This window comes from Phascolarctos cinereus, unplaced genomic scaffold, assembly GCF_003287225.1.
Source record: "Phascolarctos cinereus isolate Bilbo 61053 unplaced genomic scaffold, phaCin_HiC Scaffold_4;HRSCAF=312, whole genome shotgun sequence".
NCBI lineage: Eukaryota > Metazoa > Chordata > Mammalia > Diprotodontia > Phascolarctidae > Phascolarctos > Phascolarctos cinereus.
The window spans coordinates 515,335,298-515,349,224 of NW_027555847.1; the positions used below are offsets into that span (position 1 = coordinate 515,335,298).

A 13,927-nucleotide genomic window follows, 5' to 3' on the forward strand; every position below is an offset into this window, starting at 1 on the left:
GATTAAAAAATCCTAGAGAACCAGAAAAGATAATCAATTAAGGTAATTTACAGCTTTAGCAAAGCTACCAACTCCAGTACAAGCCAACAAAAATTGTTGTACAGAGAAATCAGCAAGCGAGACCCAGACATAATTTGAAATGTGGATTTACTAGCGCGCGGCTGCAAGGGGTATGCACACCCAAATCAAGCAGCCCTGATCAGGGGCAGAGCTTGAGTTTATAAAGGCAGAGGCCACAGAGGAAATGGTCAGGGGGTTGCGTAAGTGGGAAGTTACAGAAGCCAAACAAGTCATTGGTTAATCCTGCCTTTGGGACCATATAAGGATCATAGAATAAGATTGGGGAGGGTATCTTTCTTGGTGGGTTTTCTAAGGCGGGAACTTCTAAGGTGGGAACTCCTACTTCCGTGAAGAAGGGCATATAAGGTGAAGGTCAGAAAACAAAATGGAGTTCAGTACTTCAAAATCAGCTGTATTTCTATATGTTAATATCAAAATGCATGAGACAACAATAGAAAGGGAAATCCCATTCAAAATAACTACAAAATGCATAAAACATCTAGAGGGGAAGGTCAATCTATTACAGTAAATGAAATTCTTGTATAAATTTAGTTACATAGTGCCTTTTAAATTCTTCATATTATTAGCAGACCAGAATCAGTTATAGGATGTCTATCCATGGGACCTTCCTTTGTACTTTATCATTCCTTTCTGGAAGCAGGATCCCCAGCTTCCTCCAATGGGCAGGCAGTCCCTGAGTATGCAGTTCCACTGGCCAGTCCCTTCCTCCCCCCATATACATATAAGTAAATATAAAAAATATGTTTGCTGTACGTTTTACTATATTATGTTACATAGTTTATTATATATAATTTATGTATTTTACAATATTATATATTGCATTTAAAACAAACATGTTACATATTATTTTTCTATGTGTGTATATATGTATATGTGTGTATGTATGTATGATGAGGTCTAGAGGTTTAGGGGGTGCTGGGACCCCGAGATCATGACACACGAGTCCTGCCCGAAGGAATTTGACCCAAGCCTTCTTTCAGCCAAAGACAAGGTTTATTAAAGATCCACCATATTAGCCAGACTGGGAATCTGAGAGTCTGTGAGGTATTGGCTAGATTCCAAGAATGCGAGCGATGGCTAGATTATAAGAATCTAAGCACCTTAATGGAGACAAGATGGACCTTATATACAGAAAGACTAGGGATCTATGAGTGGGCAAGTAGTTTGGGGTGACTGGAAGAGGGGTCTAAGGAAGATCTGAATGGAAGTGGCCAGTAAGAGCTGGGGTGAACAGAACTCCTGGACCTGGACTGCATGGCCAAGGGAAAATGGAGTCTAGTTAGGATTAAGTGTGGGAACTAGTGGGGTGGGGGTGGGGGGGCAGGGCATGGCCATAGGGAGGATAGGATAGGATAAGGGTAACTGAGAATTGGGAAATTGAGTGTAGCCACAGTGAAAGACCAGTTGATGGGACTATAGCCTCAGGCAAACGCCAGAGATTTGGCCATGTGGGAAAGTCCAGGGCTTTTCCTTTTGGGGTCTAGCTCCAATCCTCATCATGCATATATGTAAGAAAGATTTTAGGGGGTTAGGCTTCCACAGCAGGATAAGAAATTCCAAGATCTTGTAGATAGTCCCTCAACCAATCAGAAGGTACCCCAACCTTTTCTATAAACTAGTTCTTAAGAAAGAGTCCTAGAGGCTAAACTGGGTGCAATCAGCCAGGTTCAAGTACAGGGCTTCTACCAGGCAAAGGCTTTTCTCCACTGAGCTTGCTTAATAAGCTTATTGAATATGAAGTGACACACTCCTAGGGCGGAGATAGCCACTATTTTTGAACATGGGACCCATGAAGTGGGCAGAGTTAACAGAACATGGATGAACATGCGATGGGCTGGCCAGGAAGGGTGTAACTCAGATGAACTAGACCAATAGGAGCCCTCATGGGTGGAGTATGGATCTTACTAACAGTCTAAAAGTTGATTCTACCACTGAACCAGTGCCCACATGTGTTGTGCCCACTTCTCTCTTGAGAAGTGTAATAAAGACTTTCTTTCACTCACTCATTGTAGTAGATTTTTGTTTCAGATTTTTCTAACATATATGTGTGTGTGTGTGCATGCTTACCCTATTGGTAGATATATATATGTGTATATGTACACATATATATCTACCAATGGTATACATATATACATATATATATCTACTAATGGGCAAGCATGCATTTATATATATACATATATATACAAATATATAGTTACATACACACACACACATATATACATGTGTGTATATATATATATATATGCTTACCCCATTGGTAGACAAAGCAGAGAAGTTGACTGGACACTTGCCTGGGCCAAATTAGAAAAAAGAAGCACTGTATAAATTGGTGGTGGGACATGGAGAGGAAAATTTAGGGGTTGTAGATGGATCTCACTTAATTGCACTCGGCTACTTGAAAGTGCCTGCACCAAGGAGAGGCTAAAGCAAGTGGCTAGATTGGGATACTGAAGCTCCCAGAAGGTAGCAAATAGTAGAAAACACACAATTTGCCACAGGGGGAGCTGGGCTGGAAAAGGGGGAAGGAACTGCAAGTCTAACTAGCAGATTTTATAGAAGAAAAAAAACCAAAATACTTCCCAGTCTTTACAATTGGCTTAACCCTTCTGCAACAGAAAGAGCCGCAGCCTTCAGGTGTCTTTCCAGAACCTGAGAAGCTGGCACAGTTAGTTCTCCCTTTTCTGTTTTTTATTGTATATAAAAGAAGTGAATGCTATCTGAAGCCCAGCCTTTCAATCCCATTCCAAGTCTTCTTGCCTATGTAGGAATGTAGGCTAGTCTATTGGGAAGAGATAGCCACTCCTAGGTTCATTTACAAATTCACTTAAGAAAGTGGGATTTTCTATCAATGAATGAAAAAGCCTTTATTAAGCATTGTGCATTAGTATCTCAGGACTGTGAAGCTTATAATTAATTTTTTTTTAAAGCTTTTGCCTTTCCTGCTGACCCTCCTTCAGTCCTTTTCTGTGTATTTAAAAAAAAATGTTTCTTGGGCCCTCCAATCTTCCAGTCTTTCTTATCTTTTTTTTAGGGGGTGGGGATGGGGCAATCCTATTTATAGCTTCCTATTTGCACCAATAAAAAAAAGAAAACTACAATCCTTGAAACAAATAGTACAGTGCATGGCACTGAGTAAATTATTAATAAATGCATTTTTATTTAATAGGAGCTGCTAGGTGGCACAGCACCTGGCTTGGAATCAGGAAAATCTGTGTTTAAATCTGACTGCAGATACTGGTTGTGTGACCTTGGGCAAATCACATAACTTCTCTTTGCCTCAGTTTCCTTATCTGTAAAATGGGATAATAATGACATCTAACCCTCAGGGTTGTGAGGATCAAATGAAATAATAATTATAAAATGCTTAGCAGAGTGCCTGGCATATAGTAGATGCTAAATAAATGCTAGATTATTATTATTATTATTACTACTGTTTTTAGCTTAATAAATGCTCTATCAAAATAAGCATGAAAATTAATTAAATTCACATATTTGCCATGTTCAAAAGTTCAGGGAGGACTAGCATCTCTGGTCTGAGGGCTTGCCAGGCCATTTTCAGGGCTGCTCATCCACCTTTGCTGTCCACTTTCATCCAACTCTCACCTGTGGCTCCAAGCACAGCAGCCACACCCCAGAAACTCTATGGACAGACAGGCTAAACCAGGCCTCAAACCTGTCAGTGAGATAGGGGGATGTCTGTCCAAAGCATGTGAAGATTTTCTCTGGCAGAATGGGCAGATGAGAACAATTTGTTCCAATAGCCATGCAAGTGGGCTGAAGCAGCATTGTGGAGTGCTTAGAGATTGGTTGGGCATTGAAGATGCCAATGTCATCTACTGCATCCTGGGCTATTGCTAGTTGTCTTGACTTTTGTCTTGCCACTGGACTTAGATGACTCAGGAAGAGAGTGAGGCTTCTGACTTTCTGCAGCTCTGCCTCACTTAAGTCCAATTCATGAAGGAGTCAAGGCGTCATTCCATTATGTCATTGGTCCTCTTCAAAAACAGAGAATGAACAACAATGTCTAATTCTGTCTGTCAACAATGTTCATCTCTTAGAAGATGAGTAGTGTGCTTTCTCAGAAAGAGATGACATTCTGATAGAGGAAACAATGCACATTTGGGAATAGTGGCACAGGAGAGGTATTTTGGTCCTGAAAGTTACCTGGATATTGATGGGAGCTGGATGGAGTAGATAGGTAGATCCTATCCAGGAACAATGGCAGAGTTGATTTAGTTTGAGGTTCCAAGATTGGAGAGAAGAGGAAGGTGAGGAGGTATGGTAAGAAGCTGTGGAGAAGGTAGCCTGAGGAGAGGCAGTGAAATGAAGTATAGCTGGGATTTTCTAGAGAGTTGCCAGTCAGAAGAATGGCACCCCAGGAAAAAAATTCCTCCAGGCTGTGGTCTTTGGAGTGGGTGGGGAAACAACTGGACCAGATTCTATGTAGTAGGGGTCTGAAGGAGAAGAGCTGGAGCTTTCCTGAAATAGTATTCTTTTGACCAAGTGACTGTCAGACTTGACCAATGCCTGGGGCTTCCTATCACATCTAGCATAAAATATGAACTCCTCTGTTTAACTTTTAAAACCCTATACAACCTGATCCCAACCTATCTTTCCAGACTCAGTGGGCATTAGTCCTTCCCCACACTTTGCAATCCAGCCAGACTTGCCTTCTATCTGATACTCCATATCTATGACTTTAAATGGTCTATCCCACATGCCTGGAATGCCTTCCAGTCTTTATACTGCCTTACAGAGTCGTTCTCTGCCTTTAATATGCAATTCAGAGACCAGAGGGAAATAGCCAGTAAACAAGAAAGAGTTTCAAGATAAATGACAGTGGAGTTGAAAGAAGAGGAAATCTGATGAAGAAGATGGGATGGAATGGAATAGAATCACTTGTAGATCACAATCACAAGGAGATTTACTTTTACACTAATACAGCAAGGATATTTGAAAAGATACAGTGGCACTTGCTTTCTTTAAATACTGTCCCCTTCTCCCCCCTTGGCTCTATATGGAGAGCTTAGATCAGCAAGGCAGATGAATTTAACGAATGTTAAATGAGCTTCATAAAACCACCAAGTCTGAGGGACCTAGATTCCAGGACATGTATATAACATATAGGGCATATAGCCCTTAGATGACCAGGAAGCTGCATCAGAGAAGTCAGGGTGAATCATGTAGGCAAATTAGGTACCAGGATCAGCTTGTTTCTTTTAGGCAAAGCCTCCCCATGTTGCAGGTGGGAGGAAAGAAGAGAAATGTGGTCCTATTACAGCTGCCAAAACAGTAATGGGGGTGGGACAGAGATGATGACATTTCCCTGCATTGACCTCTCCCAATAATTTGACACTGTTGACCACCGCCTTCTCCATACTGTCTCTTTGCTGGGTCTTTGTGACACTTGCCTGTTCTGATTTTCTTCCTGCTTGCTGGACTTCCCAGATTACTTTGTAGAATCATTATCCATAACCCATTTCTATGTGTGGGTGTAGCCTAGAGCGGGGTCATGATTACTTCCCTCTTCTCTTTCTACACTCTGTGTCTTGGTGTTCTGGTTAATTCCCTTGCAGTGAACTATCATCTAAATACAGATGTCTCCCAAGTCTACAAATCTAGCCCTCAACTTTCTCCTTAATTTTCAGTTGCTAAATGAACATTTCTACCTGAATGTCCTGAGACATTTCAAATTCGATATATCTAATACAGAATTCATTCTTTTTTACCCATAAACCCACTCTTCCTCTTAACTGCCTTATTTTTGTTAAATTCTTCTAATCATCTGGTCTCACATTCTAGGAGTCATCATCAATTCTTGACTCTCCCAAATCTCCCACATTCTATCAGCTGCCAATTCCATTCCCTCAACAAGCTCAGATCTATCCCTTATCCCTAGCTCCTAATTGGTCTCTCTTCATCCATTTTCCATCTGCCTTCCATACAGCTGTTAAATTGATTTTCCTAGATCATGTTACTCCTCTGCTCAAAAAGCTTCAGTGACCCCCTATTGCCTCCAGGACAAAATAGAAACTCCTTTGTTTGCTATTGAAAGCCATTAGAAGTCTGGCTCTAGCCTTTCTTTTTAGGCTGATCATACATTATTCTTGTTCAGGTACTCTGGCTAGGCTGCTTTCTATCCTCAGTATAAGACATTCTATCATCCTGCCCTCCATACCTTTATAAAGGCTGGTCTCCATTTCTGGAATGTTCTCCCTCCTTACTTCTACCTCTTGGATGCCCTACTATAAAGGCTTAGGCCAAATGTCATTTCTTTTACAACAGGTTTCTCCTGGTTTCCCCACGTTGTCAATGCCAGTCACCCAATCACTCTGCATTTATTTTGCATCAATTCTATATTTATTTATTTGTGAATCTGTGGTATTCCCCCAATAGAATGAGGGCAGAGACTGAGATCACTTTTTTATTTTGTATTTGTATCCCCAGTGCTTAGCACAGTGTTTGACACATAGCAGGTATTTAACAAATGTTTGTCTGTTGGTTGATTCCTGCTGCCACATGACTATCCATCTTATACTTGTATCACGCTTATTTGTATACATGTCCAAACTCCTACTTCCCCTATTGGATTTTAAGTTTCTTGAGTGTGAGGAGTATTTTTTTTTTTAATAGCATAGGGCCTTGATGCTTATGAAACGTTTTCTTGAACTGACTTGAATTTTGGCTGTCACTTGTCTGACTTTGAGCAAGTCACTTAACCTTTTTAAGCCCTGGTTTCTTCATTTTAGATCCTTTTTTTTAGGTGTTTATACCAGCAGGTCATAGTTTTTATTTTTATTTAGTTATTTATTTTGGCTAGGCAATGGGGTTAAGTGACTTGCCCAGGGTCACACAGCTAGTATTATGTGTCTGAGGTCAAATTTGAACTCAGGTCCTCCTGAATGCAAGGCCATTGCTCTATCCACTGCGCCACCTAGGTACCCCCTGGTTTCTTCATTTTAAAGAAGGGTGGTTGGATTAGATGATTTCTAATATCTATAGATCTTTGCTTAAAAAAAATTATATTCTTTTCTTGATCTCTTTATAGTATACAGATTCAGATTCAACTTTCAATAATAAAATTTAATAAACTTGATTCCTTAATCATAAAAAACTGCTTTCTACATTATTTTAAGTGTTGCCAAAGACTATAGACACAATGTATCACAAAGATACAATTGATTTTACACCTGGAATGAGAAAGACTAACCAAAAGATATAGACTTTATGGGTCTTTGACTCTGTGACTAAACCATTATTACTGAAGAAAATGTCAGCTAAAGGAATCAGAGTGGTGCAATGGAAAAAGTGCTGACATCCAGGGGACCTGAGTTTAAATTCTAGCTATCACTTACTTTCTGTGTGACCCGGAGGAAACTCTTTAACATCTGTGGGCCCCAGTTTCCTCATCTGTAAAATGTTGAACAAAATAGCTTCTAGAGTCTTTTCCAATTCTAAATCTATGATGATTAAAAATCACATCTGTGCCTAGAGAAGATAATGGGGTGCCCATTTTCATTTTAAAATAACTGGTACCATATATAATTCACCAAATTATTGAGGTGAATTTGGAAGACTGATCTATGTATTTTATCTTTTAAAAACAATCTAGACTACTTCATTCACTTTATTTAACAAGTACTATTGAACAAAACGCACAGTGCTAAAGATAAGAGATCGGAGGATACCATACAGGGCAAAGAAAATGTCAAGGATGAGAACAGATAAAAGAGAAATTAGAAAGGCAGAATCAATCCCTTCTAGCTCTGTCATTTTCTGGTTCAATGAGGCTGCAAGTGTTTGAATTGCAGCGGGTGGGGAGGAGGGAGGAGTTAGAAATGATTTCCAAGTTCAGTCTGGGTGGGGAGAATGAAAGGCAGACTGGCCGTGATGATGTAAAGTGCCTAATAGACTTAAGCCAAGACACCTGGTTTTGAGTCCCAGCTCCAGTACTCACTGGCTTTGGACCTTGGGTAAGTCATTTAACTTCTCTGATTCTCAATTTCTTAATCTGTAAGATGGGAAATGATAATAATCGTACTGCCTATCTCAGGCTCGAATAAGGTGTTTTGTTAACTTTGAAGTGTTATATGCATATGAATTTTAAACAATAGAAAGTACAGTGGAGTTTGTGAGGGAAAATTTTGAATTCAGTTTTAGATGAAGTTTAAATTAATTGGAGAAATTCATAGTTATTCACCGAAGTGATGCTTGACGCTAGGGAAGCGGGTGATATTTTTTGAAGGGCAAGTGTATCAAGAGTAGAAGAAAGAAAAGAACATTGGTAAATGCCCACTTTGTGTGTGGTGGTGGTGGTGGTGGTGGAGGAGGGAGGTGGAAAGGAAAATGCAATTAAGAGAAGTACTGTTATAAATACAAGAATGAATCATGGAAGGGAAGCTGAGGGAGAAGTATCCCTTTTAACGCAAAAAGTCCAATTTTCAAAAAGCCCTTCGGGAAAATTTACCCCAGGTCTCTGATTCTGGTTTCCTATATACGCATTTAACATTTTTATAGGGTTCCTTGGTTCTCCAGTTGTTATCATCTAGAGAGTTTTGTAGACTATCTCGCTCTTTATTTCTCCTGATTCTTTACTCTAGGTCTGCATGCTTCGGATGGGGTCGGGCTCCCTGGTCTGAATTCAAGTTTTGCCCTCTTACCACTGTGTGACGAAAGCAGGTCACGCACGTTTGGTGGTAACTATGGCCCCAATTCCCCTCTCACTGACTCGGCACGATTCCTTGGCTTGTTGCTGCAGAGGTTCATGCTAGGTAGCGCCCGCCCTGGTGCCAGCTCCACGGCTTGGTACCACCACCCATAAGCCCTTGGTGATCCCCACCCTCCCTGATGCCAGGAAGGCGTCCCTTGCCCAGCCAGGCACCAGGGCTGCGCTTTTAAACTGGTTTAACTAGTTTCTCCGGAGTTGGTCGGTCGGAAAGAATAAAGCCTACCAGGGGCAGTGGGAGGGCCTGACAAGCGGAGTACACGTGGAGACCATTTGCCTCTTCAGGACTCCGAGAAGGCCACCAGGTGGGTTGTTTTCACACATGCTGCTCAGCTCTCCCCAAAAAACTTGATCCCGAGCTACGCGTCCACCCATCCCTCCCTTCACCCCTCCCCAGGCTATGCACTGCGCAGACGCTGACGATGTGCGCGCTCTGCCGCGGAGGGATGCTTTCTGGGAACTGTAGTTCACCGCTTGGAAGTAGGCTCCTCCGCCAAGCCGAGCGTTTCGATCTCTCGAAGACTACAGCTCCCGGCGTCCTCCGCGCGAGGGCACCGAGCGTCGTGTCTTTGACGGCCTCCATCGAGTGTCCAAAGGAAGGAAAGGCTACCGGGGAAGCCGGCAGTGGCGGGAGGAGGGGATGCGCTTGCGCGTTGCCCGGCTAGCTCCGTTCCGTCCCAGTCATTGTAAACAGGCGGCATAGAAAAGCTTGGGTGGGGTGGTGATGGGGCGCCTGGGACTTGCCCGGGGCGCGGCCGAGGGGGCGGAGGCGGCGTGAGCGCGAGCGCGAGGCGGCGGCGGCGGCGGCAGCAGGAAGAGGTCGGTCGCATAGCGGCCGGGGCAGGTCAGTCGCGTGCCCGCAGTCGCCGGAGTTGACCCTCTGGCTCTCAGGGGGGTCCCCCCCTTTCCCCGGGGCGCTGCGCCCCTTCTCTTCCCGGATCCCACGCCACGTGAGGGTTGCATACTTCCGTCTCCCAGGTGCCTGTCAGTTGCCGCCCCCCTTACCCACGACTTCAGGGGTTGGGGGAGGGGGCGTGGTCTTGGAAAAGCGGGGTGTCAGACCTTCACTCCCTCTCCCCACTTACCCTAGGACAGGTCCTCCTTCCCGTGAGTCCTGCAGCCGCGTCTGGGGTTGGGAGTGTGGGAGGTCAGGAGGTCAGGCTCATTCTTCCCACCTTCTGTGCCCCGGGTGCTTACCAAAGGCCTCCCCCGAAGTCGGCCATTCAAACCAAACCCAACCAGACCTTGGGCAGTAAACTTGCATGTTTACGTAGGGGACCAGGAGAAGGCTTTAGAGGTCTTCCACGGCTGGGATTAGAAGCCCCTTTGACTGGAAACGTTAGGGTTTGCTTAAGACAGTTCTGTGGCCCTTGGATTTAGGCTTCAAGAAGTGAAGAGATTCTAGGATCCTAGATTTGGAGCCGGCATAGATCTTGGAATTCATATCCTGCCCTGGACCCTTATTATTTGTGTGCAGGTCACATAACGTTTCCGAGACTCTGTTTCATCACCTGTAAAATGGGGATAATAAAACACTACCTCCTAGGATTGTGAGGATAAAGTGAGATGCCTGTAAATCGAGTTGCACACTTTAAAGATCTCTAGGAAATGCTATTGTCTAGTACAGGGGTTCCTAAGGTAAGATCGGTGTACCCAGGGCATAGAGTTCATGGACTTGGATGGGAAAAAAACATTACATCTTTTATTTTCACTTGTCTCTAGCTGAAAATTATAATTTTTTAAGCTATTTTAAAACAGTTTTAGGGCCCACACACTTCACCAGCCTGTCAAAGGGGGTCCATAACACAAAAAAGGTAGCCCAGCTCCCTACAATTTACAAATGAGTGGTTAAGTAACTAGTAGGATTTGAATCCAAGTTCTCTGGATCCACATTCAGCAGTTTTTCCCTAACTGGTTTTACTGGTTTTCCCTCTTTCCTGGAACACTCTTTTCTCCTCACCTGCTGCCTCCTGCTTCCCTCAAGTCTCAGCTAAAATCTTGCCTTCTGCTAGCCTTTCCTGATCAAAGCTTCCCTACCTTCTGAGATTATCTCCAATTTATCCTATCTTGTTTGTCCATATTTGTTAGAATGTTGTTCCCCATATTAGATTGTGAGCCCTTTGAGGGAAAGGACTGTCTTTTCCTTTTTTCTTTTTTTGTATCTCCAGCCCTTAGCACAGCACCTGTTACATAGTAGGCCTTTAATAAATACTAGTTAACTTGATGTCCTCTTTTCAGGAGTAAGGCTTTTTTGGACTCACTTTTCAGATTTCTTTTGTGCTAAAACACTCTTTTGGGAGTTAATTGGGCAATTGGGGTAAAGTGACTTGCCCGGATCAGTTGATAAGGTCTGAGGCTAGATTTGAACTCAGGTCATATATACACTGCACTACCTAGCAGCCCTTGTGCTAAAACACTCTGATATCATTAAAAAAAATTCTTTGTAGTCTGAGAATGAAAATTACTTTTGGAGTGTGAAAATGAAATAGTCAACACCTCTGTATCTGAAACAACTATGGTTTTGAGATCTGAAATTCACCTTTTTAAAGCCCTTCTGTAATAATTTAGTTTTGTGAAATTAAATTTAGTGAAATAAGTCTGGGAAGAAACCCAAACTAATATTGTTATTTAGGTGTAGCGAACCTTTTACTGAAGAATAAAGATTTTCTGACTACTCATTTGAACATTTAGCTTACATTATCACCTTCAGTACGGTTTAATTGAATTTTGTGTTTTGTTTAGTGTTGCTAACTTATTCTGAATAATGTCTATCATTCTGCCATTCTTCTATGGCTATTTACAACGTATGATAAAGTAATACTGTCATGAATAAGTGAAACTTGGAGATTCAAAGATAACATGACAGTTTCATTTGGAATTATCCAGCTATCTTAGAGGAGATTCTATTAATTCCCTCATTGGTTTATTTCCCTCCATATAGAGTTCATTAGTGATAGTTGAATATAATAGTGAAGAAAAAACTATAAATAGATGTTGGTTTCCCAGTTTGTAAATGAAAAGCTCTGAACTAAAGATACAGTAGTTCAACATTCAGCCAGTCAGTAAACACTGATTAAGCACCTACTATGTGCCAGGCACCTTGTTAAGGACTTTATTTGGAAAACATTACAATATACAAAAGTCACTTTAAAAAATATGATTACTAACTTGTGTGTTCTCTCATATGCTCCTTTTTCCTTATTCTACAAGATTTCAAAGGCCAGAAATGTACTTGAACATGCAGATTTTTGATTTGTTCAACTATTTCTAGTTGAATGATTTGTTTAGTAGTATCTCTTTACCTAGGCAATTGTACCTGAGCTGAGTGAATAACTAGAAGATTTTTCTTTTTGTTATTTTTAAATTTCATCAAGAACATGAACTTATTTTCTTAGTTTTATTTTTTTCTAGCCTTCTTAAATATTTATTGATTCTCTGATTTCTGCTAGGCATTGTATAAGATTGTTTCTGGCTTCCAGAATATAATGTATTTGTCAGTTGAATGAATGTTCAATGTATTTGTAATCTATTACGTGCAAAGTACTTTACTAGGGATTGTGGAAAATATATATAGCAAGATATGACTCCTGCTTCTAAGGAATTGACAGTCTATTGGAGGGAGATAAGACACATACATAAATATAACGCAAAATAGGGTATTTAAAATGCATAAGAAAGGTACAAAGTGTTATGAGAATTTGTATTAGGAAGAGATTATCAAGTTGGAAGGGGATCATAGATGCTTTTATAGAGGTAATGGTATTTGATCTGGATCATGGAGGATCTAGGAATAGAACTTGACATAAGCAAAGATATAGAAGTAATAAGGCAAGAGTAGTTTGGGGAAATGCTGAGAAAGTGTAGTTTAGCTGGAGTATTGGCTCTATAGGGGAGTGGTATGTGATAAATTTGAGAGGAAGTTTCAAACAGGAATTGGATTGAAGAGAGGAGAATGGAGCTAGAATGCTCAGCACCTTGGATACCCGGTAAAGAAATTCAGACTTTGTTCTGTAGCCAGTGGAGAACTATTGAAAGTTTTAGGGCAGGGAAGTTAAACTGGTGTAGTGGAAGAGGATGAGATGACCTTGGTTTCAGTCCCAGTTTTGTGATTTCAGGAAGCTATTTTATCAAAGAAGCTATTAATCTCTTTGGTCCTCAGTTTCCTCACTTCTTAACTGTGGGGATTGAACTAGATTATTTTGGAGATATTTTCCATTTCCATTAAATAAAATGTAAATGGGCAATACTTAATAAAAATACATAAAAATACAGTAGAACGTAGTGTTAATATGTGGTTTTCTAAGTCAATATGTAGCGAGCAGGGATCCTTACATGTGGCTTAGTGCCCCCCCCCTTCTTTGAGTTTGACCACGGGTGTAAATAGGTTCTGGCTGGAGATAAATACAGATATTTGTCATCAGCATAGAAGTGATAATGAAAATTTTGTGGAAAGGATAAAGGCATCAAAAAAGAAAGTGTAGGGTTAAGAACGGAGTCTTAAATGTATAAAAAGTTAAGTAAAAAGTTAAATAGCAGAAAGCAATAATACAAAAAAACCCCATAGTATCTTAGATTTAGAGTTGGAAGGGACCTTAGATGCCATGCACTCCATCTTCATTTTACAGATGAAGGAACCAAAACCCACAGTGATCAAATGACTTTCCTAAAATCACAAATTCCAAGTGGCAGGGCTGGGATTTGAGCTCTAACTCCAGGTCTAGTGTGCTGGATGTTGCAGGGCGTGTGGTTCATTGCATTTTGGTAAGTGTTATCAGAGTTCAGAGTTGAGTGAGGCTTCTGTGGTTAGACAAGTCTTCATGATAAGATAGAGGATTTTTATGTATTGAGAGGAAAAGGCATTTTTTCATAGACCATTATTTTTGAAGACTATAATAATCCTTTTCATCCTGTGATAGCACCTACCTCCTAGGGTGGTTGTTTGGATCAAATGAGATAATATTTGTAAAGTTCTTAGTACAGTACTTGGCACATTGTAGGTGCTATATAAATGTTATTATTATTATTATTATTAATCATCATCATCTTTCCAGGTTGAAAAAAATCCTAATTTTTTTTAAGCCTTTTTTCCCCCCTGTGAAACCTTATCTGCCTTTTCAT

The 13,927-nt window shown here is 41.1% G+C and overlaps 1 protein-coding gene across 2 annotated transcripts in view; it reads left to right on the top strand.

Annotated features, from left to right (window-relative positions):
* The first annotated feature begins 9,378 nt into the window (after positions 1-9,378).
* The window catches only part of RALBP1 (ralA binding protein 1), a 53,414-nt gene continuing 48,865 nt past the window's right edge, over positions 9,379-13,927 (top strand). The window contains exon 1 of one of the 2 annotated variants that reach the window (XM_020985543.2): positions 9,379-9,653. The gene's annotated coding sequence lies outside the window, so the exon portion shown is untranslated. Of the gene's footprint in view, positions 9,654-9,682; positions 9,788-13,927 lie in introns of those variants that run through there. The other variant, XM_020985544.2, reaches the window with a different exon arrangement.